Source organism: Salmo trutta, unplaced genomic scaffold, assembly GCF_901001165.1.
Source record: "Salmo trutta unplaced genomic scaffold, fSalTru1.1, whole genome shotgun sequence".
In the NCBI taxonomy this organism is placed as follows: domain Eukaryota; kingdom Metazoa; phylum Chordata; class Actinopteri; order Salmoniformes; family Salmonidae; genus Salmo; species Salmo trutta.
Window position 1 is genome coordinate 1 of NW_021822878.1, and position 26771 is coordinate 26771.

General features: G+C 39.0%; 1 long non-coding RNA gene across 1 annotated transcript; it reads left to right on the plus strand.

Moving 5' to 3' along the window:
- Positions 1-13820: 13820 nt before the first annotated feature.
- On the plus strand, positions 13821-25178 carry LOC115186237 (uncharacterized). The gene is made up of 3 exons (XR_003875655.1): positions 13821-13915; positions 16665-16819; positions 25133-25178. It is a non-coding gene; the product is annotated as an uncharacterized LOC115186237 (long non-coding RNA).
- The last annotated feature ends 1593 nt before the right edge of the window (positions 25179-26771 follow it).

Genomic DNA, 26771 nt, shown 5'->3' on the forward strand with positions numbered 1-26771 from the left:
TGACTCTGCTAAGCCTGTTACTATATCAGACATATTGACTCTGCTAAGCCTGTTACTATATCAGACATATTGACTCTGCTAAGCCTGTTACTATATGAGACATATTGACTCTGCTAAGCCTGTTACTATATCAGACATATTGACTCTGCTAAGCCTGTTACTATATCAGACATATTGACTCTGCTAAGCCTGTTACTATATCAGACATATTGACTCTGCTAAGCCTGTTACTATATCAACATATTGACTCTGCTAGCCTGTTACTATATCAGACATATGACTCTGCTAAGCCTGTTACTATATCAGACATATTGACTCTGCTAAGCCTGTTACTATATCAGACATTATTGACTCTGCTAAGCCTGTACTATATCAGACATATTGACTCTGCTAAGCCTGTTACTATTATCAGACATAAATGTTGACTCTGCTAAGCCTGTTACTATATCAGACATAAATATTGACTCTGCTAAGCCTGTTACTATATCAGACATATTGACTCTGCTAAGCCTGTTACTATATCAGACATATTGACTCTGCTAAGCCTGTTACTATATCAGACATATTGACTCTGCTAAGCCTGTTACTATATCAGACATATTGACTCTGCTAAGCCTGTTACTATATCAGACACACTGTATTGACTCTGCTAAGCCTGTTACTATATCAGACATATTGACTCGGCTAAGCCTGTTACTATATCAGACATATTGACTCTGCTAAGCCTGTTACTATATCAGACATATTGACTCGGCTAAGCCTGTTACTATAACAAGGCTTAATTACTCTGCTAAGCCTGTTACTATATTAGACATATTGACTCTGCTAAGCCTGTTACTATATCAGACATATTGACTCTGCTAAGCCTGTTACTATATCAGACATATTGACTCTGCTAAGCCTGTACTATATCAGACATATTGACTCTGCTAAGCCTGTTACTATATCAGACATATTGACTCTGCTAAGCCTGTTACTATATCAGACATAAATGTTGACTCTGCTAAGCCTGTTACTATATCAGACATATTGACTCGGCTAAGCCTGTTACTATAACAAGGCTTAATTACTCTGCTAAGCCTGTTACTATATTAGACATATTGACTCTGCTAAGCCTGTTACTATATCAGACATACATATTGACTCTGCTAAGCCTGTTACTATATCAGACATATTGACTCTGCTAAGCCTGTTACTATATCAGACATATTGACTCTGCTAAGCCTGTTACTATATCAGACATATTGACTCTGCTAAGCCTGTTACTATATCAGACATAAATGTTGACTCTGCTAAGCCTGTTACTATATCAGACATAAATATTGACTCTGCTAAGCCTGTTACTATATCAGACATATTGACTCTGCTAAGCCTGTTACTATATCAGACATATTGACTCTGCTAAGCCTGTTACTATATCAGACATATTGACTCTGCTAAGCCTGTTACTATATCAGACATATTGACTCTGCTAAGCCTGTTACGATATCAGACATATTGATTCGGCTAAGCCTGTTACTATATCAGACATATTGACTCTGCTAAGCCTGTTACTATATCAGACATATTGACTCTGCTAAGCCTGTTACTATATCAGACATATTGACTCGGCTAAGCCTGTTACTATAACAAGGCTTAATTACTCTGCTAAGCCTGTTACTATATTAGACATATTGACTCTGCTAAGCTGTTACTATATCAGACATATTGACTCTGCTAAGCTGTTACTATATCAGACATATTGACTCTGCTAAGCCTGTTACTATATCAGACATATTGACTCTGCTAAGCCTGTTACTATATCAGACATATTGACTCTGCTAAGCCTGTTACTATATCAGATATATTGACTCTTCTAAGCCTGTTACTATATCAGACATATTGACTCTTCGAAGACTGTTACTATATCAGACATATTGACTCTGCTAAGCCTGTTACTATATCTGACATATTGACTCTTCTAAGCCTGTTACTATATCCGACATATTGACTCTGCTAAGCCTGTTACTATATCAGACATATTGACTCTGCTAAGCCTGTTACTATATCAGACATATTGACTCTGCTAAGCCTGTTACTATATCAGACATAAATATTGACTCTGCTAAGCCTGTTACTATATCAGACATAAATATTGACTCTGCTAAGCGTGTTACTATATCATACATATTGACTCTGCTAAGCCTGTTACTATATCAGACAAATGCCTGTTACTATATCAGACATAAATATTGACTCTGCTAAGCCTGTTACTATATCATACATATTGACTCGGCTAAGCCTGTTACTATAACAAGGCTTAATTACTCTGCTAAGCCTGTTACTACATTAGACATATTGACTCTGCTAAGCCTGTTACTATATCAGACATTTTGACTCTGCTAAGCCTGTTACTATATCAGACATATTGACTCTACTAAGCCTGTTACTATATCAGACATATTGACTCTGCTAAGCCTGTTACTATAACAAGGCTTAATTACTTTGCTAAGCCTGTTACTATATCAGACATATTGACTCTGCTAAGCCTGTTACTATATCAGACATATTGACTCTGCTAAGCCTGTTACTATATCAGACATATTGACTCTGCTAAGCCTGTTACTATATCAGACATAATGACTCTGCTAAGCCTGTTACTATATCAGACATATTGACTTTGCTAAGCCTGTTACTATATCAGACATATTGACTCGGCTAAGCCTGTTACTATATCAGAACATATTGCCTCTGCTAAGCCTGTACTATATCAGACATATTGACTCTGCTAAGCCTGTTACTATAACAAGGCTTAATTACTCTGCTAAGCCTGTTACAATATCAGACATATTGACTCTGCTAAGCCTGTTACTATATCAGACATATTGACTCTGCTAAGCCTGTTACTATATCAGACATATGACTCTGCTAAGCCTGTACTATATCAGACATATTGACTCTGCTAAGCCTGTACTATATCATACATATTGACTCTGCTAGCCTGTTACTATATCAGACATATTGACTCTGCTAAGCCTGTTACTATATCAGACATATTGACTCTGCTAAGCCTGTTACTATATCAGACATATGACTCTGCTAAGCCTGTTACTATATCAGACATATTGACTCGGCTAAGCCTGTTACTATATCAGACATATTGACTTGCTAAGCCTGTTACTATATCAGACATATTGACTCTGCTAAGCCTGTTACTATATCAGACATATTGACTCGGCTAAGCCTGTTACTATAACAAGGCTTAATTTACTCTGCTAAGCCTGTACTATATTAGACATATTGACTCTGCTAAGCCTGTTACTATATCAGACATATTGACTCTGCTAAGCCTGTTACTATATCAGACATATGACTCTGCTAAGCCTGTTACTATATCAGACATATTGACTCTGCTAAGCCTGTTACTATATCAGACATATTGACTCTGCTAAGCCTGTTACTATATCAGATATATTGACTCTTCTAAGCCTGTTACTATATCAGACATATTGACTCTTCGAAGCATGTTACTATATCAGACATATTGACTCTGCTAAGCCTGTTACTATATCTGACATATTGACTCTTCTAAGCCTGTTACTATATCTGACATATTGACTCTGCTAAGCCTGTTACTATATCAGACATATTGACTCTGCTAAGCCTGTTACTATATCAGACATATTGACTCTGCTAAGCCTGTTACTATATCAGACATAAATATTGACTCTGCTAAGCCTGTTACTATATCAGACATAAATATTGACTCTGCTAAGCCTGTTACCATATCATACATATTGACTCGGCTAAGCCTGTTACTATAACAAGGCTTAATTACTCTGCTAAGCCTGTTACTATATTAGACATATTGACTCTGCTAAGCCTTTTACTATATCAGACATATTGACTCTGCTAAGCCTGTTACTATATCAGACATATTGACTCTGCTAAGCCTGTTACTATATCAGACATATTGATTCGGCTAAGCCTGTTACTATATTAGACATATTGATTCGGCTAAGCCTGTTACTATATCAGACATAAATATTGACTCTGCTAAGCGTGTTACTATATCATACATATTGACTCTGCTAAGCCTGTTACTATATCAGACAAATGCCTGTTACTATATCAGACATAAATATTGACTCTGCTAAGCCTGTTACTATATCATACATATTGACTCGGCTAAGCCTGTTACTATAACAAGGCTTAATTACTCTGCTAAGCCTGTTACTACATTAGACATATTGACTCTGCTAAGCCTGTTACTATATCAGACATTTTGACTCTGCTAAGCCTGTTACTATATCAGACATATTGACTCTACTAAGCCTGTTACTATATCAGACATATTGACTCTGCTAAGCCTGTTACTATAACAAGGCTTAATTACTTTGCTAAGCCTGTTACTATATCAGACATATTGACTCTGCTAAGCCTGTTACTATATCAGACATATTGACTCTGCTAAGCCTGTTACTATATCAGACATATTGACTCTGCTAAGCCTGTTACTATATCAGACATAATGACTCTGCTAAGCCTGTTACTATATCAGACATATTGACTCTGCTAAGCCTGTTACTATATCAGACATATTGACTCGGCTAAGCCTGTTACTATATCAGACATATTGACTCTGCTAAGCCTGTTACTATATCAGACATATTGACTCTGCTAAGCCTGTTACTATAACAAGGCTTAATTACTCTGCTAAGCCTGTTACAATATCAGACATATTGACTCTGCTAAGCCTGTTACTATATCAGACATATTGACTCTGCTAAGCCTGTTACTATATCAGACATATTGACTCTGCTAAGCCTGTTACTATATCAGACATATTGACTCTGCTAAGCCTGTTACTATATCATACATATTGACTCTGCTAAGCCTGTTACTATATCAGACATATTGACTCTGCTAAGCCTGTTACTATATCAGACATATTGACTCTGCTAAGCCTGTTACTATATCAGACATATTGACTCTGCTAAGCCTGTTACTATATCAGACATATTGACTCGGCTAAGCCTGTTACTATATCAGACATATTGACTCTGCTAAGCCTGTTACTATATCAGACATATTGACTCTGCTAAGCCTGTTACTATATCAGACATATTGACTCGGCTAAGCCTGTTACTATAACAAGGCTTAATTACTCTGCTAAGCCTGTTACTATATTAGACATATTGACTTCTGCTAAGCCTGTTACTATATCAGACATATTGACTCTGCTAAGCCTGTTACTATATCAGGACATATTGACTCTGCTAAGCCTGTTACTATATCAGACATATTGACTATGCTAAGCCTGTTACTATATCAGACATATTGACTCTGCTAAGCCTGTTACTATATCAGATATATTGACTCTTCTAAGCCTGTTACTATATCAGACATATTGACTCTTCGAAGCATGTTACTATATCAGACCTATTGACTCTGCTAAGCCTGTTACTATATCTGACATATTGACTCTTCTAAGCCTGTTACTAATCTGACATATTGACTCTGCTAAGCCTGTTACTATATCAGACATATTGACCTCTGCTAAGCCTGTTACTATATCAGACATATTGACTCTGCTAAGCCTGTTACTATATCAGACATAAATATTGACTCTGCTAAGCCTGTTACTATATCAGACATAAATATTGACTCTGCTAAGCCTGTTACCATATCATACATATTGACTCGGCTAAGCCTGTTACTATAACAAGGCTTAATTACTCTGCTAAGCCTGTTACTATATTAGACATATTGACTCTGCTAAGCCTTTTACTATATCAGACATATTGACTCTGCTAAGCCTGTTACTATATCAGACATATTGACTCTGCTTAGCCTGTTACTATATCAGACATATTGATTCGGCTAAGCCTGTTACTATATTAGACATATTGACTCTGCTAAGCCTGTTACTATATCAGACATATTGACTCTACTAAGCCTGTTACTATATCAGACATATTGACTCTGCTAAGCCTGTTACTATATCAGACATATTGATTCGGCTAAGCCTGTTACTATATCAGACATATTGACTCTGCTAAGCCTGTTACTATAACAAGGCTTAATTACTTTGCTAAGCCTGTTACTATATCAGACATATTGACTCTGCTAAGCCTGTTACTATATCAGACATATTGACTCTGCTAAGCCTGTTACTATATCAGACATATTGACTCTGCTAAGCCTGTTACTATAACAAGGCTTAATTACTCTGCTAAGCCTGTTACTATATTAGACATATTGACTCTGCTAAGCCTGTTACTATATCAGACATATTGACTCTGCTAAGCCTGTTACTATATCAGACATATTGACTCTGCTAAGCCTGTTACTATATCAGACATATTGACTCTGCTAAGCCTGTTACTATATCAGACATATTGACTCTGCTAAGCCTGTTACTATATCAGATATATTGACTCTTCTAAGCCTGTTACTATATCAGACATATTGACTCTTCGAGGCCTGTTACTATATCAGACATATTGACTCTGCTAAGCCTGTTACTATATCTGACATATTGACTCTTCTAATCCTGTTACTATATCCGACATATTGACTCTGCTAAGCCTGTTTCTATATCAGACATATTGACTCTGCTAAGCCTGTTACTATATCAGACATATTGACTCTGCTAAGCCTGTTACTATATCAGACATCAATATTGACTCTGCTAAGCCTGTTACTATATCAGACATAAATATTGACTCTGCTAATCCTGTTACTATATCATACATATTGACTCTGCTAAGCCTGTTACTATATCAGACAAATGCCTGTTACTATATCAGACATATTGACTCTGCTAAGCCTGTTACTATATCAGACATAAATATTGACTCTGCTAAGCCTGTTACTATATCAGACATATTGACTCGGCTAAGCCTGTTACTATAACAAGGCTTAATTACTCTGCTAAGCCTGTTACTATATTAGACATATTGACTCTGCTAAGCCTGTTACTATATCAGACATATTGACTCTGCTAAGCCTGTTACTATATCAGACATATTGACTCTGCTAAGCCTGTTACTATATCAGACATATTGACTCTGCTAAGCCTGTTACTATATCAGACATATTGACTCTGCTAAGCCTGTTACTATATCAGACATATTGACTCTGCTAAGCCTGTTACTATATCATACATATTGACTCTGCTAAGCCTGTTGCTATATCAGACATATTGACTCTGCTAAGCCTGTTACTATATCAGACATATTGACTCTGCTAAGCCTGTTACTATATCAGACATATTGACTCTGCTAAGCCTGTTACTATATCAGACATATTGACTCTGCTAAGCCTGTTACTATATCAGACATAAATGTTGACTCTGCTAAGCCTGTTACTATATCAGACATAAATATTGACTCTGCTAAGCCTGTTACTATATCAGACATATTGACTCTGCTAAGCCTGTTACTATATCAGACATATTGACTCTGCTAAGCCTGTTTACTATATCAGACATATTGACTCTGCTAAGCCTGTTACTATATCAGACATATTGACTCTGCTAAGCCTGTTACTATATCAGACATATTGACTCTGCTAAGCCTGTTACTATATCAGACATATTGACTTTGCTAAGCCTGTTACTATATCAGACATATTGACTCTGCTAAGCGTGTTACTATATCAGACATATTGACTCTGCTAAGCCTGTTACTATATCATACATATTGACTCTGCTAAGCCTGTTACTATATCAGACATATTGACTCTGCTAAGCCTGTTACTATATCAGACATATTGACTCTGCTAAGCCTGTTACTATATCAGACATATTGACTCTGCTAAGCCTGTTACTATATCAGACATATTGACTCGGCTAAGCCTGTTACTATATCAGACATATTGACTCGGCTAAGCCTGTTACTATATCTGAAATATTGACTCTTCTAAGCCTGTTACTATATCCGACATATTGACTCTGCTAAGCCTGTTACTTTATCAGACATATTGACTATGCTAAGCCTGTTACTATATCAGACATATTGACTCTGCTAAGCCTGTTACTATATCAGACATAAATATTGACTCTGCTAAGCCTGTTACTATATCAGACATAAATATTGACTCTGCTAAGCCTGTTACTATATCATACATATTGACTCTGCTAAGCCTGTTACTATATCAGACAAATGCCTGTTACTATATCAGACATAAATATTGACTCTGCTAAGCCTGTTACTATATCATACATATTGACTCGGCTAAGCCTGTTACTATAACAAGGCTTAATTACTCTGCTAAGCCTGTTACTACATTAGACATATTGACTCTGCTAAGCCTGTTACTATATCAGACATATTGACTCTGCTAAGCCTGTTACTATAACAAGGCTTAATTACTTTGCTAAGACTGTTACTATATCAGACATATTGACTCTGCTAAGCCTGTTACTATAACAAGGCTTAATTAATTACTCTGCTAAGCCTGTTACTATATCAGACATATTGACTCTGCTAAGCCTGTTACTATATCAGACATATTGACTCTGCTAAGCCTGTTACTATATCAGACATATTGACTCTGCTAAGCCTGTTACTATATCAGACATAATGACTCTGCTAAGCCTGTTACTATATCAGACATATTGACTCTGCTAAGCCTGTTACTATATCAGACATATTGACTCTGCTAAGCCTGTTACTATATCAGACATATTGACTCTGCTAAGCCTGTTACTATATCAGACATATTGACTCTGCTAAGCCTGTTACTATAACAAGGCTTAATTACTCTGCTAAGACTGTTACAATATCAGACATATTGACTCTGCTAAGCCTGTTACTATATCAGACATATTGACTCTGCTAAGCCTGTTACTATATCAGACATATTGACTCTGCTAAGCCTGTTACTATATCAGACATATTGACTCTGCTAAGCGTGTTACTATATCAGACATATTGACTCTGCTAAGCCTGTTACTATATCATACATATTGACTCTGCTAAGCCTGTTACTATATCAGACATAAATATTGACTCTGCTAAGCCTGTTACTATATCAGACATATTGACTCGGCTAAGCCTGTTACTATATCAGACATATTGACTCTGCTAAGCCTGTTACTATATCAGACATATTGACTCTGCTAAGCCTGTTACTATATCAGACATATTGACTCGGCTAAGCCTGTTACTATAACAAGGCTTAATTACTCTGCTAAGCCTGTTACTATATTAGACATATTGACTCTGCGAAGCCTGTTACTATATCAGACATATTGAGTCTGCTAAGCCTGTTACTATATCAGACATATTGACTCTGCTAAGCCTGTTACTATATCAGACATATTGACTCTGCTAAGCCTGTTACTATATCAGACATATTGACTCTGCTAAGCCTGTTACTATATCAGATATATTGACTCTTCTAAGCCTGTTACTATATCAGACATATTGACTCTTCGAAGCCTGTTACTATATCAGACATATTGACTCTGCTAAGCCTGTTACTATATCTGACATATTGACTCTTCTAAGCCTGTTACTATATCTGACATATTGACTCTGCTAAGCCTGTTACTATATCAGACATATTGACTCTGCTAAGCCTGTTACTATATCAGACATATTGACTCTGCTAAGCATGTTACTATATCAGACATAAATATTGACTCTGCTAAGCCTCTTACTATATCAGACATAAATATTGACTCTGCTAAGCCTGTTACTATATCATACATATTGACTCGGCTAAGCCTGTTACTATAACAAGGCTTAATTACTCTGCTAAGCCTGTTACTATATTAGACATATTGACTCTGCTAAGCCTGTTACTATATCAGACATATTGACTCTGCTAAGCCTGTTTCTATATCAGACATATTGACTCTGCTAAGCCTGTTACTATATCAGACATATTGACTCTGCTAAGCCTGTTACTATATCAGACATATTGACTCGGCTAAGCCTGTTACTATATCAGACATATTGACTCTGCTAAGCCTGTTACTATATCAGACATATTGACTCTGCTAAGCCTGTTACTATATCAGACATATTGACTCGGCTAAGCCTGTTACTATAACAAGGCTTAATTACTCTGCTAAGCCTGTTACTATATTAGACATATTGACTCTGCTAAGCCTGTTACTATATCAGACATATTGACTCTGCTAAGCCTGTTACTATATCAGACATATTGACTCTGCTAAGCCTGTTACTATATCAGACATATTGACTCTGCTAAGCCTGTTACTATATCAGACATATTGACTCTGCTAAGCCTGTTACTATATCAGATATATTGACTCTTCTAAGCCTGTTACTATATCAGACATATTGACTCTTCGAAGCCTGTTACTATATCAGACATATTGACTCTGCTAAGCCTGTCACTATATCTGACATATTGACTCTTCTAAGCCTGTTACTATATCTGACATATTGACTCTGCTAAGCCTGTTACTATATCAGACATATTGACTCTGCTAAGCCTGTTACTATATCAGACATATTGACTCTGCTAAGCCTGTTACTATATCAGACATAAATATTGACTCTGCTAAGCCTGTTACTATATCAGACATAAATATTGACTCTGCTAAGCCTGTTACTATATCATACATATTGACTCGGCTAAGCCTGTTACTATAACAAGGCTTAATTACTCTGCTAAGCCTGTTACTATATTAGACATATTGACTCTGCTAAGCCTGTTACTATATCAGACATATTGACTCTGCTAAGCCTGTTACTATATCAGACATATTGACTCTGCTAAGCCTGTTACTATATCAGACATATTGATTCGGCTAAGCCTGTTACTATATTAGACATATTGACTCTGCTAAGCCTGTTACTATATCAGACATATTGACTCTGCTAAGCCTGTTACTATATCAGACATATTGACTCGGCTAAGCCTGTTACTATAACAAGGCTTAATTACTCTGCTAAGCCTGTTACTATATTAGACATATTGACTCTGCTAAGCCTGTTACTATATCAGACATATTGACTCTGCTAAGCCTGTTACTATATCAGACATATTGACTCTGCTAAGCCTGTTACTATATCAGACATATTGACTCTGCTAAGCCTGTTACTATATCAGACATATTGACTCTGCTAAGCCTGTTACTATATCAGACATATTGACTCTGCTAAGCCTGTTACTATATCAGACATATTGACTCTGCTAAGCCTGTTACTATATCAGATATATTGACTCTTCTAAGCCTGTTACTATATCAGACATATTGACTCTTCGAGGCCTGTTACTATATCAGACATATTGACTCTGCTAAGCCTGTTACTATATCTGACATATTGACTCTTCTTAGCCTGTTACTATATCCGACATATTGACTCTGCTAAGCCTGTTACTATATCAGACATATTGACTCTGCTAAGCCTGTTACTATATCAGACATATTGACTCTGCTAAGCCTGTTACTATATCAGACATCAATATTGACTCTGCTAAGCCTGTTACTATATCAGACATAAATATTGACTCTGCTAAGCCTGTTACTATATCATACATATTGACTCTGCTAAGCCTGTTACTATATCAGACAAATGCCTGTTACTATATCAGACATATTGACTCTGCTAAGCCTGTTACTATATCAGACATAAATATTGACTCTGCTAAGCCTGTTACTATATCAGACATATTGACTCGGCTAAGCCTGTTACTATAACAAGGCTTAATTACTCTGCTAAGCCTGTTACTACATTAGACATATTGACTCTGCTAAGCCTGTTACTATATCAGACATTTTGACTCTGCTAAGCCTGTTACTATATCAGACATATTGACTCTACTAAGCCTGTTACTATATCAGACATATTGACTCTGCTAAGCCTGTTACTATAACAAGGCTTAATTACTTTGCTAAGCCTGTTACTATATCAGACATATTGACTCTGCTAAGCCTGTTACTATAACAAGGCTTAATTAATTACTCTGCTAAGCCTGTTACTATATCAGACATATTGACTCTGCTAAGCCTGTTACTATATCAGACATATTGACTCTGCTAAGCCTGTTACTATATCAGACATATTGACTCTGCTAAGCCTGTTACTATATCAGACATAATGACTCTGCTAAGCCTGTTACTATATCAGACATATGACTCTGCTAAGCCTGTTACTATATCAGACATATTGACTCTGCTAAGCCTGTTACTATATCAGACATATTGACTCTGCTAAGCCTGTTACTATATCAGACATATTGACTCTGCTAAGCCTGTTACTATAACAAGGCTTAATTAATTACTCTGCTAAGCCTGTTACTATATCAGACATATTGACTCTGCTAAGCCTGTTACTATATCAGACATATTGACTCTGCTAAGCCTGTTACTATATCAGACATATTGACTCTGCTAAGCCTGTTACTATATCAGACATAATGACTCTGCTAAGCCTGTTACTATATCAGACATATTGACTCTGCTAAGCCTGTTACTATATCAGACATATTGACTCTGCTAAGCCTGTTACTATATCAGACATATTGACTCTGCTAAGCCTGTTACTATATCAGACATATTGACTCTGCTAAGCCTGTTACTATAACAAGGCTTAATTACTCTGCTAAGCCTGTTACAATATCAGACATATTGACTCTGCTAAGCCTGTTACTATATCAGACATATTGACTCTGCTAAGCGTGTTACTATATCAGACATATTGGCTCTGCTAAGCCTGTTACTATATCATACATATTGACTCTGCTAAGCCTGTTACTATATCAGACATATTGACTCTGCTAAGCCTGTTACTATATCAGACATATTGACTCTGCTAAGCCTGTTACTATATCAGACATATTGACTCTGCTAAGCCTGTACTATATCAGACATATTGACTCGGCTAAGCCTGTTTACTAATCAGACATATTGACTCTGCTAAGCCTGTTACTATATCAGACATATTGACTCTGCTAAGCCTGTTACTATATCAGACATATTGACTCTGCTAAGCCTGTTACTATATCAGACATAATGACTCTGCTAAGCCTGTTACTATATCAGACATATTGACTCTGCTAAGCCTGTACTATATCAGACATATTTACTCTGCTAAGCCTGTTTACTATATCAGACATATTGACTCTGCTAAGCCTGTTACTATATCAGACATATTGACTCTGCTAAGCCTGTTACTATAACAAGGCTTAATTACTCTGCTAAGCCTGTTACAATATCAGACATATTGACTCTGCTAAGCCTGTTACTATATCAGACATATTGACTCTGCTAAGCCTGTTACTATATCAGACATATTGACTTTGCTAAGCCTGTTACTATATCAGACATATTGACTCTGCTAAGCGTGTTACTATATCAGACATATTGACTCTGCTAAGCCTGTTACTATATCATACATATTGACTCTGCTAAGCCTGTTACTATATCAGACATATTGACTCTGCTAAGCCTGTTACTATATCAGACATATTGACTCTGCTAAGCCTGTTACTATATCAGACATATTGACTCTGCTAAGCCTGTTACTATATCAGACATATTGACTCGGCTAAGCCTGTTACTATATCAGACATATTGACTCTGCTAAGCCTGTTACTATATCAGACATATTGACTCTGCTAAGCCTGTTACTATATCAGACATATTGACTCTGCTTAGCCTGTTACTATATCAGACATATTGACTCTGCTAAGCGTGTTACTATATCAGACATATTGACTCTGCTAAGCCTGTTACTATATCAGACATATTGACTCTGCTAAGCCTGTTACTATATCAGACATAATGATTCTGTTAAGCCTGTTTTCTCTCTCTCTCTCTCTCTCTCTCTCTCTCTCTCTCTCTCTCTCCTTTAGAGATGTGCGTGAGTTTACCAATGGTTCAGTGTGTTTGGAGTGTGACAGCCAGTGTGAGAGATCTCAGGACAAGACCATGACTTGCCTCGGAATGGTAAGTAGAATGATCACCACGGCAATATACGGCAACTGTCATTGGTGTTACACCTCGCCCTGAACCTGTGTGTTCTTTGGGTGCAGGTTGACGTTTATTGTCATGAATCTTGTCCTGGAGGCAGAACTGAGCGATTTCCCCTTAGATAGGCCAGCTGCAAAGTGAAAATTGGCTACATTGTAAAAATGTATGAAAACAAAAAATGTATGAAAAGCGTCTTGGTCTTAATTTAAGGTTAGGGTTAGGCATTAGGGTTAGCAGTAAGGTTATGGTTAGGGTTAAGGTTAGGGTTAGGCATTAGGGTTAGCAGTAAGGTTAGTGTTAAGGTTAGGTTTAAAATCAGATTTTATGACTTTGTGGCTGTGCCAGATCGTGACCAATCTGCAGAGCTGCATCCAGAACAAGAGTCATGATGAAAATGACTAACCTGCCCTTTGGGTCTGCTGATGTCACATCCTGTCTGGAGAGTTTTAGGAGTTACAGTGTACTGTACTGTTAGGCCACTGAGTTTTTCCTGACTACACAACGTAACCAACTGGGTCAGAGTTTCTACTTGTTATGCGAACTGATCAGGGGAGATGTCCCTGAACGCCTCAAATCTGCTTTTATGGAGATAAATAAAGTACCACGTTAGCTACGAAGGTAAAACGCATTCCAGAAGGATATGTGTTTTTGACAGCCTCTGACCTTCCACAGAGAACGCACCCCTCAGAAGTCCCTCATCCATTCCCACCTGTCCTCTTCTAAATGCTAGAATTTCCCTTTAAAATGCCACCTGGTTGAAAACCCTTGAACCCCCCCACATCCCTCTCTCTCTGTCTGGATCTATAACAACCCAAGGTTGGTTTAAATCATCTCCCCTGCCACGTAGGAGGACTCTAATCTTGTTTTATATGTGGCGTATGGACAGTGGTGTATAACTCTCCATGGTTTAGGGTTCATGATATATCCAGCTGTCATGGAGACCCTTTTTTACAGGCCCCTGTTAAAGCCCTATTTGTAGAATTTGATACTTGTGTAAAGAATCCCCGGGGGAGGACAGGGAGGAGGGGAGGAAAATAGTCTCTATGACGATGCAGTGATACGCAGTGTTTCACAGTGTCTTGCAGTGTCTCCTGCAGTCCAGTCACAGCTCAGAAGTAAATAACACAGGAGTCAATCACCAGATGTATGAATACACACACACACACACACACACACACACACACACACACACACACACACACACACACACACACACACACACACAACACACACACACGCGACACACACACACACACACATACACACACACACACAGTCAGAGAGACACAATACATTGACACAGCTCGGCAGGGAGATAGTGTATTGATGGAGAGGGGTTACAGCTGTCATTTTCTCAGACCTGAAGGTGAAAGGCTGTCTATCAACCAGCCAAACACACGTCATTAACCGTACATGAGGTGTCCAAGCCCACAGCAAAAGGTTCAACCGCAGCAGCAGCACATGCGTCCACAGACCCATCTCTCTATCGTCTCTTCCTTCATCTCTCCATGTGTTTATATCTGCTGTCTGAATCCATCGCGGATGCTTGTACAGAAGTGTGAACTGTGTTGACGTGCTGATATGTGGTCAATGTCTCTTCCTCTTCATCTTCTATTCATTTCCTTTACTTCCTCCTTCTCATCCTCCTCTTCCTCTTCTATTCATCTTCTTTACTTCCTCCTTCTCAACCTCCTCTTCCTCTTCTATCCATCTCCTTTACTTATTCCTTCTCATCCTCCTCTTCCTCTTCTATCCATCTCCTTTACTTCCTCCTTCTCATCCTCCTCTTCCTCTTCTATCCATCTCCTTTACTTCCTCCTTCTCATCCTCCTCCTCCTCTTCTATCCATCTCCTTTACTTCCTCCTTCTCAACCTCCTCTTCCTCTTCTATCCATCTCCTTTACTTATTCCTTCTCATCCTCCTCTTCCTCTTCTATCCATCTCCTTTACTTCCTCCTTCTCATCCTCCTCTTCCTCTTCTATCCATCTCCTTTACTTCCTCCTTCTCATCCTCCTCCTCCTCTTCTATCCATCTCCTTTACTTCCTCCTTCTCAACCTCCTCTTCCTCTTCTATCCATCTCCTTTACTGCCTCTTTCTCATCCTCCTCTTCCTCTTCTATCCATCTCCTTTACTTATTCCTTCTCATCCTCCTCTTCCTCTTCTATCCATCTCCTTTACTTCCTCTTTCTCATCCTCCTCTTCCTCTTCTATCCATCTCCTTTACTTCCTCCTTCTCATCCTCCTCCTCCTCTTCTATCCATCTCCTTTACTTCCTCCTTCTCAACCTCCTCTTCCTCTTCTATCCATCTCCTTTACTTCCTCCTTCTCATCCTCCTCTTCCTCTTCTATCCATCTCCTTTACTGCCTCTTTCTCATCCTCCTTTTCCTCTTCTATCCATCTCCTTTACTTCCTCCTTCTCATCCTCCTCCTCCTCTTCTATCCATCTCCTTTACTTCCTCTTTCTCATCCTCCTCTTCCTCTTCTATCCATCTCCTTTACTTCCTCCTTCTCATCCTCCTCTGCCTCTTCTATCCATCTCCTTTACTTCCTCCTTCTCATCCTCCTCCTCCTCTTCTTCTTCTCCCTCTTCTTTCCCCCACTTTCTCCCCTCTTGTATCTCTTCTTTCTCATCTTCTATCTCCTTCACCTTCTCCTCCTTCTCCTCTTCCTCATCCTCCTCCTTCTCCTCCTCCTCTCCCATCTCTCTCCCTCTACCTCTCAGGGCCCAGATCAATGTGTGACCTGTCTTCACTTCAAAGACGGGCCCAACTGTGTGGAAAAGTGCCCCGACGGCCTCCAAGGCACCAACAGCTTCATCTTCAAATATGCCGAGGCCAACAACGAGTGCCACCCCTGCCACGCCAACTGCACCCAGGGGTACGAGAAAAGAGAGAGAGAGTGAGAGTGAGAGAAGGGTGGTGCTGGGTGTGTATATGGGTTCATTTGATGTAGGCTTTCTACATCAATACTTCTCATCTCTTTGAAATCTGAAATTGTTTGTATGAAGTATGTCATAAATAATGTCATACAAGTCCTGATGGGACTTTTAAAATCAAGAAGAGCTTCTATAAACAGTAGCAGAAGTAGTGCACTATAAAGGAAGTGACTCAGCCCTCCACTTCCCAAACCGCTACCAAAGAAAGAAAGAAAGAAAGACAGAGAGAGAGAGAGAGAGAGGAGGAGGCTTAGGAAAGAGGATCAAGAGATGGACAGATGATCTCTCTTTCTCTCTCTCTCTCTCTTGCTCTCACTCTCTCAATTCAATTCAATTCAAAGGGCTTTATTGGCATGAGAAACATGTTTACATTGCCAAAGCAAGTGAAATTGATAATAAACAAAAGTGAAATGAACAGTCAGAAAAGAACAGTAAACATTACACAAAAGTTTCAAAAGAATAAAGACATTACAAATGTCATATTATGTCTACATACAGTATTGTAACGATGTCAAAATAGTTAAAGTAATAAAGGGAAAATAAATAAACATAAATATGGGTTGTATTTACAATGGTGTTTGTTCTTCACTGGTTGCCCTTTTCTTGTGGCAACAGGTCACAAATCTTGCAGCTGTGATGCCACACTGTGGTATTTCACCCAGTAGATATGGGAGTTTATCAAAATTGGATTTGTTTTCAAATTCTTTGTGGATCTGTGTAATCCGAGGGAAATATGTGTCTCTAATACGGTCATACATTTGGCAGGAGGTTAGGAAGTGCAGCTCAGTTTCCATCTCATTTTGTGGGCAGTGTGCACATAGCCTGTCTTCTCTTGAGAGCCAGGTCTGCCTACAGCGGCCTCTCTCAATAGCAAGGCTATGCTCACTGAGTCTGTACAAAGTCAAAGCTTTCCTTAAGTTTGTGTCAGTCTCAGTGGTCAGGTATTCTGCCACTGTGTACTCTCTGTTTAGGGCTAAATAGCATTCTAGTTTGCTCTGTTTTTTTTAAGGGACTCTTCTCTAGGCTCATCTCTCTGTAGGTGATGGCTTTGTTATGGAAGGTTTTGGAATCGCTTCCTTTTAGGTGGTTGTAGAATTTAACGTCTCTTTTCAGGATTTTGATCATTAGCGGGTATCGTCCTAATTCTTCTCTGCATGCATTATTTGGTGTTTTACGTTATACACAGAGGATATTTTTTCACAACTCTGCATGCAGAGTCACAATTTGGTGTTTGTCCCATTTTGTCAATTCTTGGTTGGTGAGGTTCTATAACTGATTCAAGTGTTTTTTCCCAGATCCTCATTGGGATGTCAAACGGTATGTTCCTTTTGATGGCATAGAAGGCCCTTCTTGCCTTGTCTCTCAGATCGCTCACAGCTTTGTGGAAGTTACTTGTGGCGCTGATGTTTAGGCCGAGGTATGTATAGTTTTTTGTGTGCTCTAGGGCAACGGTGTCTAGATGGAATTTGTATTTGTGGGCCTGGCAACTGGACCTTTTTTGTAATACTGTCAGGACCCCGGTCTGACAGACACTGTGCAGAAGATCTAGGTGCTGTTGTAGACCCTCCTTGGTTGGAGACAGAAGCACCAGATCATCAGCCAACAGTAGACATTTGACATCAGATTCTAGTAGAGTGAGGGCAGGTGCTGCAGGCTGTTCTACTGCTCTCACCAAGTCATTGATATATACACTGAGTATACAAAACATTAAGAACACCTGCTCTTTCCATGGCATAGACTGACCAGCTACGATCCTTTATTGAGGTTACCTGTTAAATCCACTTCAATCAGTGTAGATGAAGGTGAGGAGAAAGGTTAAAGAAGGATTTGTTTTCAAGACAATTGAAACGTTGATTGTGTATGTGTGCCAGTCTGAGGGTAAAATACAAAAGTTTTAAGTGCCTTTGAATGGGGATATGGTAGTACAGTGGCTTGCTTTACAACCTGGAATTAAAATCGATTTTTTGAGGGTTTGTATCATTTGATTTACACAACATGCCTACCACTTTTAAGGTGCAAACTATTTTTCATTGTGAAAAAACAAGAAATAAGACAATAAAACAGAAAACTTGAGCGTGCATAACTATTCACCCCCCCCCCCCCCCCGAAGTCAATACTAGGGCCACCTTTTGCAGCAATTACACTCTTGGGGTATGTCTCTATAAGCTTGGCACATCTAGCCACTGGGATTTTTTACAATTCTTCAAGGAAAAACTGCTCCAGCTCCTTCAAGTTCACAGATCCTCAATTGGATTGAGGTCTGAACTTTGACTAGGCCATTCCAAGATATTTAAATGTTTCCCCTTAAATCACTCAAGTGTTGCTTGAGCAGTATGCTTAGGGTCATTGTCCTGCTGGAAGGTGAACCTCCGTCCCAGTCTCAAATCTCTGGAAGACTGAAACAGGTTTCCCTCAAGAATTTTCCTGCATTTATCGCCATCCATCATTCCTTCAATTCTGACCAGTTTCCCAGTCCCTGCTGATGAAAAACACCCCCACAGCATGATGCTGCCACTACCATGCTTCACTGTGGGGATGGTGTTCTCGGGGTGATGGGAGGTGTTGGGTTTGCCCCAGACATAGCATTTTCCTTGATGGCCAAAAAGCTACATTTTAGTCTCATCTGACAAGAGTACCTTCTTTCATATGTTTGGGGAGTCTCGCACATGCCTTTTGGCGAACACCAAACATGTTTGCACATTTCTTTCTTTAAGCAATGGCTTTTTTTCTGGCCAGTCTTCCGTAACGCCCAGCTCGGTGGAGTGTACTGCTTAAAGTGGTCCTATGGACAGATACTCCAATCTCCGCTATGGAGCTTTGCAGCTTTGCAGCTCCTTCAGGGTTATTTTTGGTCTCTTTGTTGCCTCTCTGATTATAGCCCTCCTTGCCTGGTCCATGAGGTTTGGTAGGTTTGTTGTGGTGCCATATCCTTTCCATTCTTTAATAATGGATTTAATGGTGCCCAGTGGGATGTTCAAAGTTTCTGATATTTTTCTCTAACCCAACCCTGATCTATACTTCCCCACAGCTTTGTCCCTGACCTGTTTGGAGAGCTCATTGGTCTTCATGGTGCCGCTTGCTTGGTGGTGCCACATGATTAGTGGTGTTGCAGACTCTGGGGCCTTTCATAAGAGGTGTATATACTGAGATCATGTGACAGATCATGTGACACTTATGTTGCACACAGGTAGACTTGATTTAACTAATTATGTGACTTCTGAAGGTAATTGGTTGCACCAGATCTTATTTATGGGCTTCATTGCAAAGGGGGTGAATACATATGCACGCACTACTTTTCCGTTTTAAAAATATATATATATATTTTTTGAAACAAGTCAATTTTTTCATTTCACTTCCCCATTTTGGACTATTTAGTGTATGTTCATTACATGAAATCCAAATAAAAATCCATTGAAATTACAGGTTGTAATGCAACAAAATAGGAAAACCGCCAAGGCAGGGGGGGGGTGACACAACTGTGGGAAGCATTGGAGTCAACATGGGCCAGCATCCCTGTGGAACACTTGACACCTTGTAGAGTCCATGCCCCGACGAATTGAGGTTGTTCAGTTCTCTCTCTCCCCCCCTTTCTCTCTCTCTCCCCCTTTCTCTCACTCTCCCCACTCTCTCTTCCTCCCCCCCTCTCTCTCCCCCCCTCTCTTCCTCTTTCTCTTTCTCTCTCTCCCCTCTACCCTCTGACATCAAAGACTCTGAGTGGCTCTGTGGTCTCTCTGTGACACAGTGTTCACAATACCTCCCTTCATCTCCTCATCTCCTCATCTCATCTCCTCGGTGACACTCATTGCAGCCGATATTAGTCAGCTGACCATTGATCCCTCCCCACACTCCTCGCCCCGGTGACTGCTGAACCTCGGCTCACATGGCGATGGCTCCATCACTCCTCTTCTCCTTATCCTGCCCTCCATCTGACATGCAGGTTGACAATTATTGTCATGATTCTTGTTCTGGAGGCCGAACTGAATGTTTTCCACTTAGATGGGCCAGCTGCAAAATTGGCTATATTGCAAAGATGAATGAAAACAAAAATTTGCTTTTTTGTCTTCATTTAAGGTTAGGATTAGGCATAAGGGTTAGCAGTGTGGTTAACCTCCCTGGGCAAGGTGGGACGTTTGCGTCCCACCTAGTCAACAGCCAGTGGAATCGCGTGGCGCGAAATACAAATACCTCATAAATGCTATAACTTCAATTTCTCAAACATATGACTATTTTACACCATTTTAAAGACAAGACTCGTTAATCTAACCACACTGTCCGATTTCAAAAAGGCTTTACAGCGAAAGCAAAACATTAGATTATGTCAGGAGAGTACCCTGCCAAAAATAATCACACAGCCATTTTCAAAGCAAGCCTATATGTCACAAAACCCAAAACCACAGCTAAATGCAGCACTAACCTTTCATGATCTTCATCAGATGACACTCCTAGGACATTATGTTATACAATACATGCATGTTTTGTTCAATCAAGTTCATATTTATATCAAAAAACAGTTTTTTACATTAGCATGTGATGTTCAGAACTAGCATACCCACCGCAAACTTCCGGTGAATTTACTTAATTACTCACGATTAACGTTCACAAAATACATAACAATTATTTTAAGAATTATAGATGCAGAACTCCTTTATGCAATCGCGGTGTCAGATTTTAAAATAGCTTTTCGGCGAAAGCACATTTTGCAATATTCTGAGTAGATAGCCCGGCCATCACGAATAGCTAATTTGACACCCACCAAGTTTGGCCCTCGACAAACTCAGATTTACTATAAGAAAAATTGGATTACCTTTGCTGTTCTTCGTTAGAATGCACTCCCAGGACTTCTACTTCAACAACAAATGTTGTTTTGGTTCGAAATAATCCATAGTTATATTGAAATAGCTCCGTTTTGTTCATGCGTTCAGGTAACTATCCGAAGGGTGACGCGCGAGCTCATTTCGTGACCAAAAAATTCAAAATATTCCATTACCGTACTTCGAAGCATGTCAAACGCTGTTTAAAATCAATTTTTATGCGATTTTTCTCGTAAAATACCGATAATATTCCAACTGGGCGACGTTGTAGAGAGAAAGAAAAACAAGGAGAATTCACATGAACGAGCATCTCCAGTGTCACTGTTCTCTGCCTGACCACTCACAAAATCTCCTGCTGTTTTTCGCCCAGAGACTGGAGAGACGTCATTCCACTTTCTGGCGCCTTCTGAGAGCCAATGGAAGCCTTAGAAAATGTCACGTTACAGCAGAGATGCTGTATTTTTGATAGAGATGCCCTAGAAGGAGAACAAATTGTCAGACAGGGCACTTCCTGTATGGAATCTTCTCAAGTTTTGGCCTGCCATATGAGTTCTGTTATACTCACAGACACCATTCAAACAGTTTTAGAAACTTGTGTGTGTTTTCTATCCATATCTACTAATTATATGCATATTCTCGTTTCTGGGCAAGAGTAGTAACCAGTTTAAATTGGGTACGTTTTTTATCCGGCCGTGCAAATACTGCCCCCTAGCCCCAACAGGTTAAAGTTAAGGTTAAGGTTAGGTTTAAAATCAGATTTTATGACTGTGCCAGCTAACTGTGCCAGCTAGAGACCCCTGCAGAGCTGCCTCCAGAATAAGCTTTATGACAAAAAACGCTAACCTGCATCTGACTCCGGGCACGCCATATTAGCTTCAGGGAATGAGCGGCCAGGGTGTGTTTGAGTGAATGGAGGGGGAGGGGTGGGGGAATTTAGAACAAAGGAGATGCAGCAAAGGTCTACATCATCACACTGCATGTAATGGCAGAATTCAACTGAAGAAAAGTGATACACACGCCACCTTAGATTTAGAAGGAATGCTGATCTAGAATCAGAACCACACCAGTCCATATAATCATATTTATTCAACTGATCTAGAATCAGAACCACACTAGTCCATATAACCATATTTATTAAACTGATCTAGAATCAGAACCACACCAGTCCATATAATCATATTTATTAAACTGATCTAGAATCAGAACCACACTAGTCCATATAATCATATTTATTAAACTGATCTAGAATCAGAACCACACTAGTCCATATAATCATATTTATTAAACTGATCTAGAATCAGAACCACACTAGTCCATATAATCATATTTATTAAACTGATCTAGAATCAGAACCACACCAGTCCATATAATCATATTTATTAAACTGATCTAGAATCAGAACCACACTAGTCCATATAATCATATTTATTAAACTGATCTAGAATCAGAACCACACTAGTACATATAATCATATTTATTAAACTGATCTAGAATCAGAACCACACCAGTCCATATAATCATATTTATTAAACTGATCTAGAATCAGAACCACACCAGTCCATATAATCATATTTATTAAACTGATCTAGAATCAGGACCACACCAGTCCACATAATCATATTTATTAAACTGATCTAGAATCAGAACCACACTAGTCCATATAATCATATTTATTAAACTGATCTAGAATCAGAACCACACCAGTCCATATAATCATATTTATTAAACTGATCTAGAATCAGAACCACACCAGTCCATATAATCATATTTATTAAACTGATCTAGAATCAGAACCACACCAGTCCATATAATCATATTTATTAAACTGATCTAGAATCAGAACCACACCAGTCCATATAATCATATTTATTAAACTGATCTAGAATCAGAACCACACTAGTACATATAATCATATTTATTAAACTGATCTAGAATCAGAACCACACCAGTCCATATAATCATATTTATTAAACTGATCTAGAATCAGAACCACACCAGTCCATATAATCATATTTATTAAACTGATCTAGAATCAGGACCACACCAGTCCACATAATCATATTTATTAAACTGATCTAGAATCAGAACCACACTAGTCCATATAATCATATTTATTAAACTGATCTAGAATCAGAACCACACCAGTCCATATAATCATATTTATTAAACTGATCTAGAATCAGAACCACACCAGTCCATATAATCATATTTATTAAACTGATCTAGAATCAGAACCACACCAGTCCATATAATCATATTTATTAAACGGATCTAGAATCAGAACCACACCAGTCCATATAATCATATTTATTATGAGCTAAATTACTAAACTGATTCTAGATCAGCAGTCGTACTCCAGATGCCTCTCTGATACATACATGGGTAGTCTGAGACTTGCTGTCTTTGGTGTGTGACTAAACTAGCTGTTCAATCCGGATGTTTACAAACGTGGCACACTAGAGTAATTATCATATCACAAACAGCAGCGAGCCATAGATCGGATAAACTAATTGTCTGCTAATTAGCTGTTGGGTGCCGTTTCTTCATTTCTGGAGCGAGGCAGACTTTGAATGGAATTCCAAGGCAGCTCCTCTTAATTAGCTGTGTAATTTGATCTGCCTCAGACTCTGACTGTCTTTGTGTCAGAGGCTGATCACAATCCTCTTGAAATGTGTTATAGATAATGAGAGAGAAGCCCAATGGCCTTGTTTTAATCAGTCCACACTGCCTGTCTGCCTGTCTGCCTGTCTGCCTGTCTGCCTGTCTGTCTGTCTGCCTGTCTGCCTGTCTGCCTGTCTACCTGTCTGCCTGTCTACCCGTCTGCTTGTCTGCCTGTCTGTCAGTCTTTCTGTCTACCTGTCTGCCTGTCTGCTTGTCAGTCTTTCTGTCTGTCAGTCTGCCTGTCTGTCAGTCTTTCTGTCTGTCTGTCAGTCTGTCAGTCTGTCAGTCTGTCAGTCTTTCTGTCTGCCTGTCTGCTTGTCTGCCTGTCTGCCTGTCTGCCTGTCTGTCTGTCAGTATGTCAGTCTTTCTGTCTGCCTGTCTGCCTGTCTGCCTGTCTACCTGTCTGCCTGTCTGCTTGTCTGCCTGTCTGCCTGTCTGTCAGTCTGTCAGTCTGTCTGTCTGTTTGTCTGTTATACACCTCCATAGCCTGTATAATCTCTATCTCTCAGTATCTGGTCAGGACTTCATCCCCTAGTTATGTCTCTCTTATTAAGTTGGTTGACTGTATTGGACCATTGAGCTTTGTTCCCGTATAGCTTGTTATGTTCACTCAATAATTGCTTTCATCAATCAGCTATTAGAAGCGCTTATGAATTGGTTATTAATGTTCATGAGTGATGGAATTTGTTCATAGTATGTGCACACTTTATAAAGAGTTGGTGGATGCTTGTTGTTGAGGTTACTGAAGTGTTTCTGTAAGCTGACTGATGATTTTCTCCTCAGCTGCATTGGGCCTCGGCTCCAAGACTGTGTTGGAATGATGGACAGGTAAGATGATCATCACAGTGTCCGCTGGGCTTTAACTGCTTTGACATCAGGCTCAATCTCTATCACTAGAACCTCTCTCTTTATTCTCGCTATCGCTCTCTGACTCACTGTCTCAGGTTTCACCTCTATCTCTCTCTCTCTCTCTCTCTCTCTCTCTCTCTCTCTAGGAGGGAGGGAAGGAAGGAGGGAGGGAGGGAGGGAGGGAGGGAGGGAGGAAGGAGGGAGGGAAAGAGGGAAAGAGGGAAAGAGGGAGGGAAGGATAGAGTGAAGGTATGAGAGAGGAGCGGGTTAGCAAATTGAAACATTTAAAAAGAAGAGGAAAAATCCTTTTGGAGGTATTGAAAAAAACATTGCTGATTTATTAGATGCTACAAAGGCACGTAGCTTAAAAGGAGACTCAATGGACAGAGCTGTATCTCCTCAACATACACAGTACTTCATTATGAATAATACTTCACAGTACTTCATTATGTATAATACTTCACAGTACTTCATTACGTATAATACTTCACAGTACTTCATTATGTATAATACTTCACAGTACTTCATTATGTATATTGATACACAGTACTTCATGATGTATACTACTTCATAGTCCTTCATTATGTATAATACGTCAGAGTACTTCATTATGTATAATACTTCATAGTACTTAATTATGTATAATGATACACAGCACTTCATTATGTATAATACTTCATAGTACTTCATTATGTGTAATGATACACAGTACTTCATTATGTATAATACTTCACAGTACTTCATTATGTGTAATGATACACAGCACTTCATTATGTATAATACTTCACAGTGCTTCATTATGTGTAATGATACACAGTACTTCCTCATGTATAATAATACACAGTACTTCATGATGTATAATAATACACAGTACTTCATGATGAATAATAATACACAGTATTTCATTATGTACAATGATGCACAGTACTTCATGATGTATATATAGTTCTACACAGTACTTCATTATGTATGGGCTCCCGGGTGGTGCAACAGTCTAAGGCACTGCATCTCAGTGCAAGAGGCGTCACTACTACTGTTTAATGATGTATAATGATACACAGTACTTCATGATGTATATTGATACACAGTATTTATTGATGTATAATGATACACAGTATTTAATGATGTATAATGATACACAGTACTTCATGATGTAACATGTACCATATGGGTCATGTGGGGAATGGCTCAGCCCCAACTCGTCTTTCACTAATGATACACTAGTACTACACACAAAATCAGAAGTCATTCTGTCAACCATCAGACTGTCTGAATCCCAGAACAGGAACGAAGTAGTACACTGGGCACGAGGAGGTCTGATCTCTCACTGCAGAAATGAGGCCATTTAGATGGCAGCCTGGCCTGCAACCTGATCTCATAGTTTCACTTCAAAATGTTTGGCCATTTATTCTTTGTGGTTAAAGGGTTAAAACAGAAACAACTCAAAGGGTTAAGTTTAGGTATTCATTTTGAGTGGTTATTAGATGAAGAGGGGATGATAAAGGTGTGGTAGTACGAAGAGATGGAGGGAGGGGAGATGGAGTCAGGAGAGATGGAGGGAGGAGAGATGGAG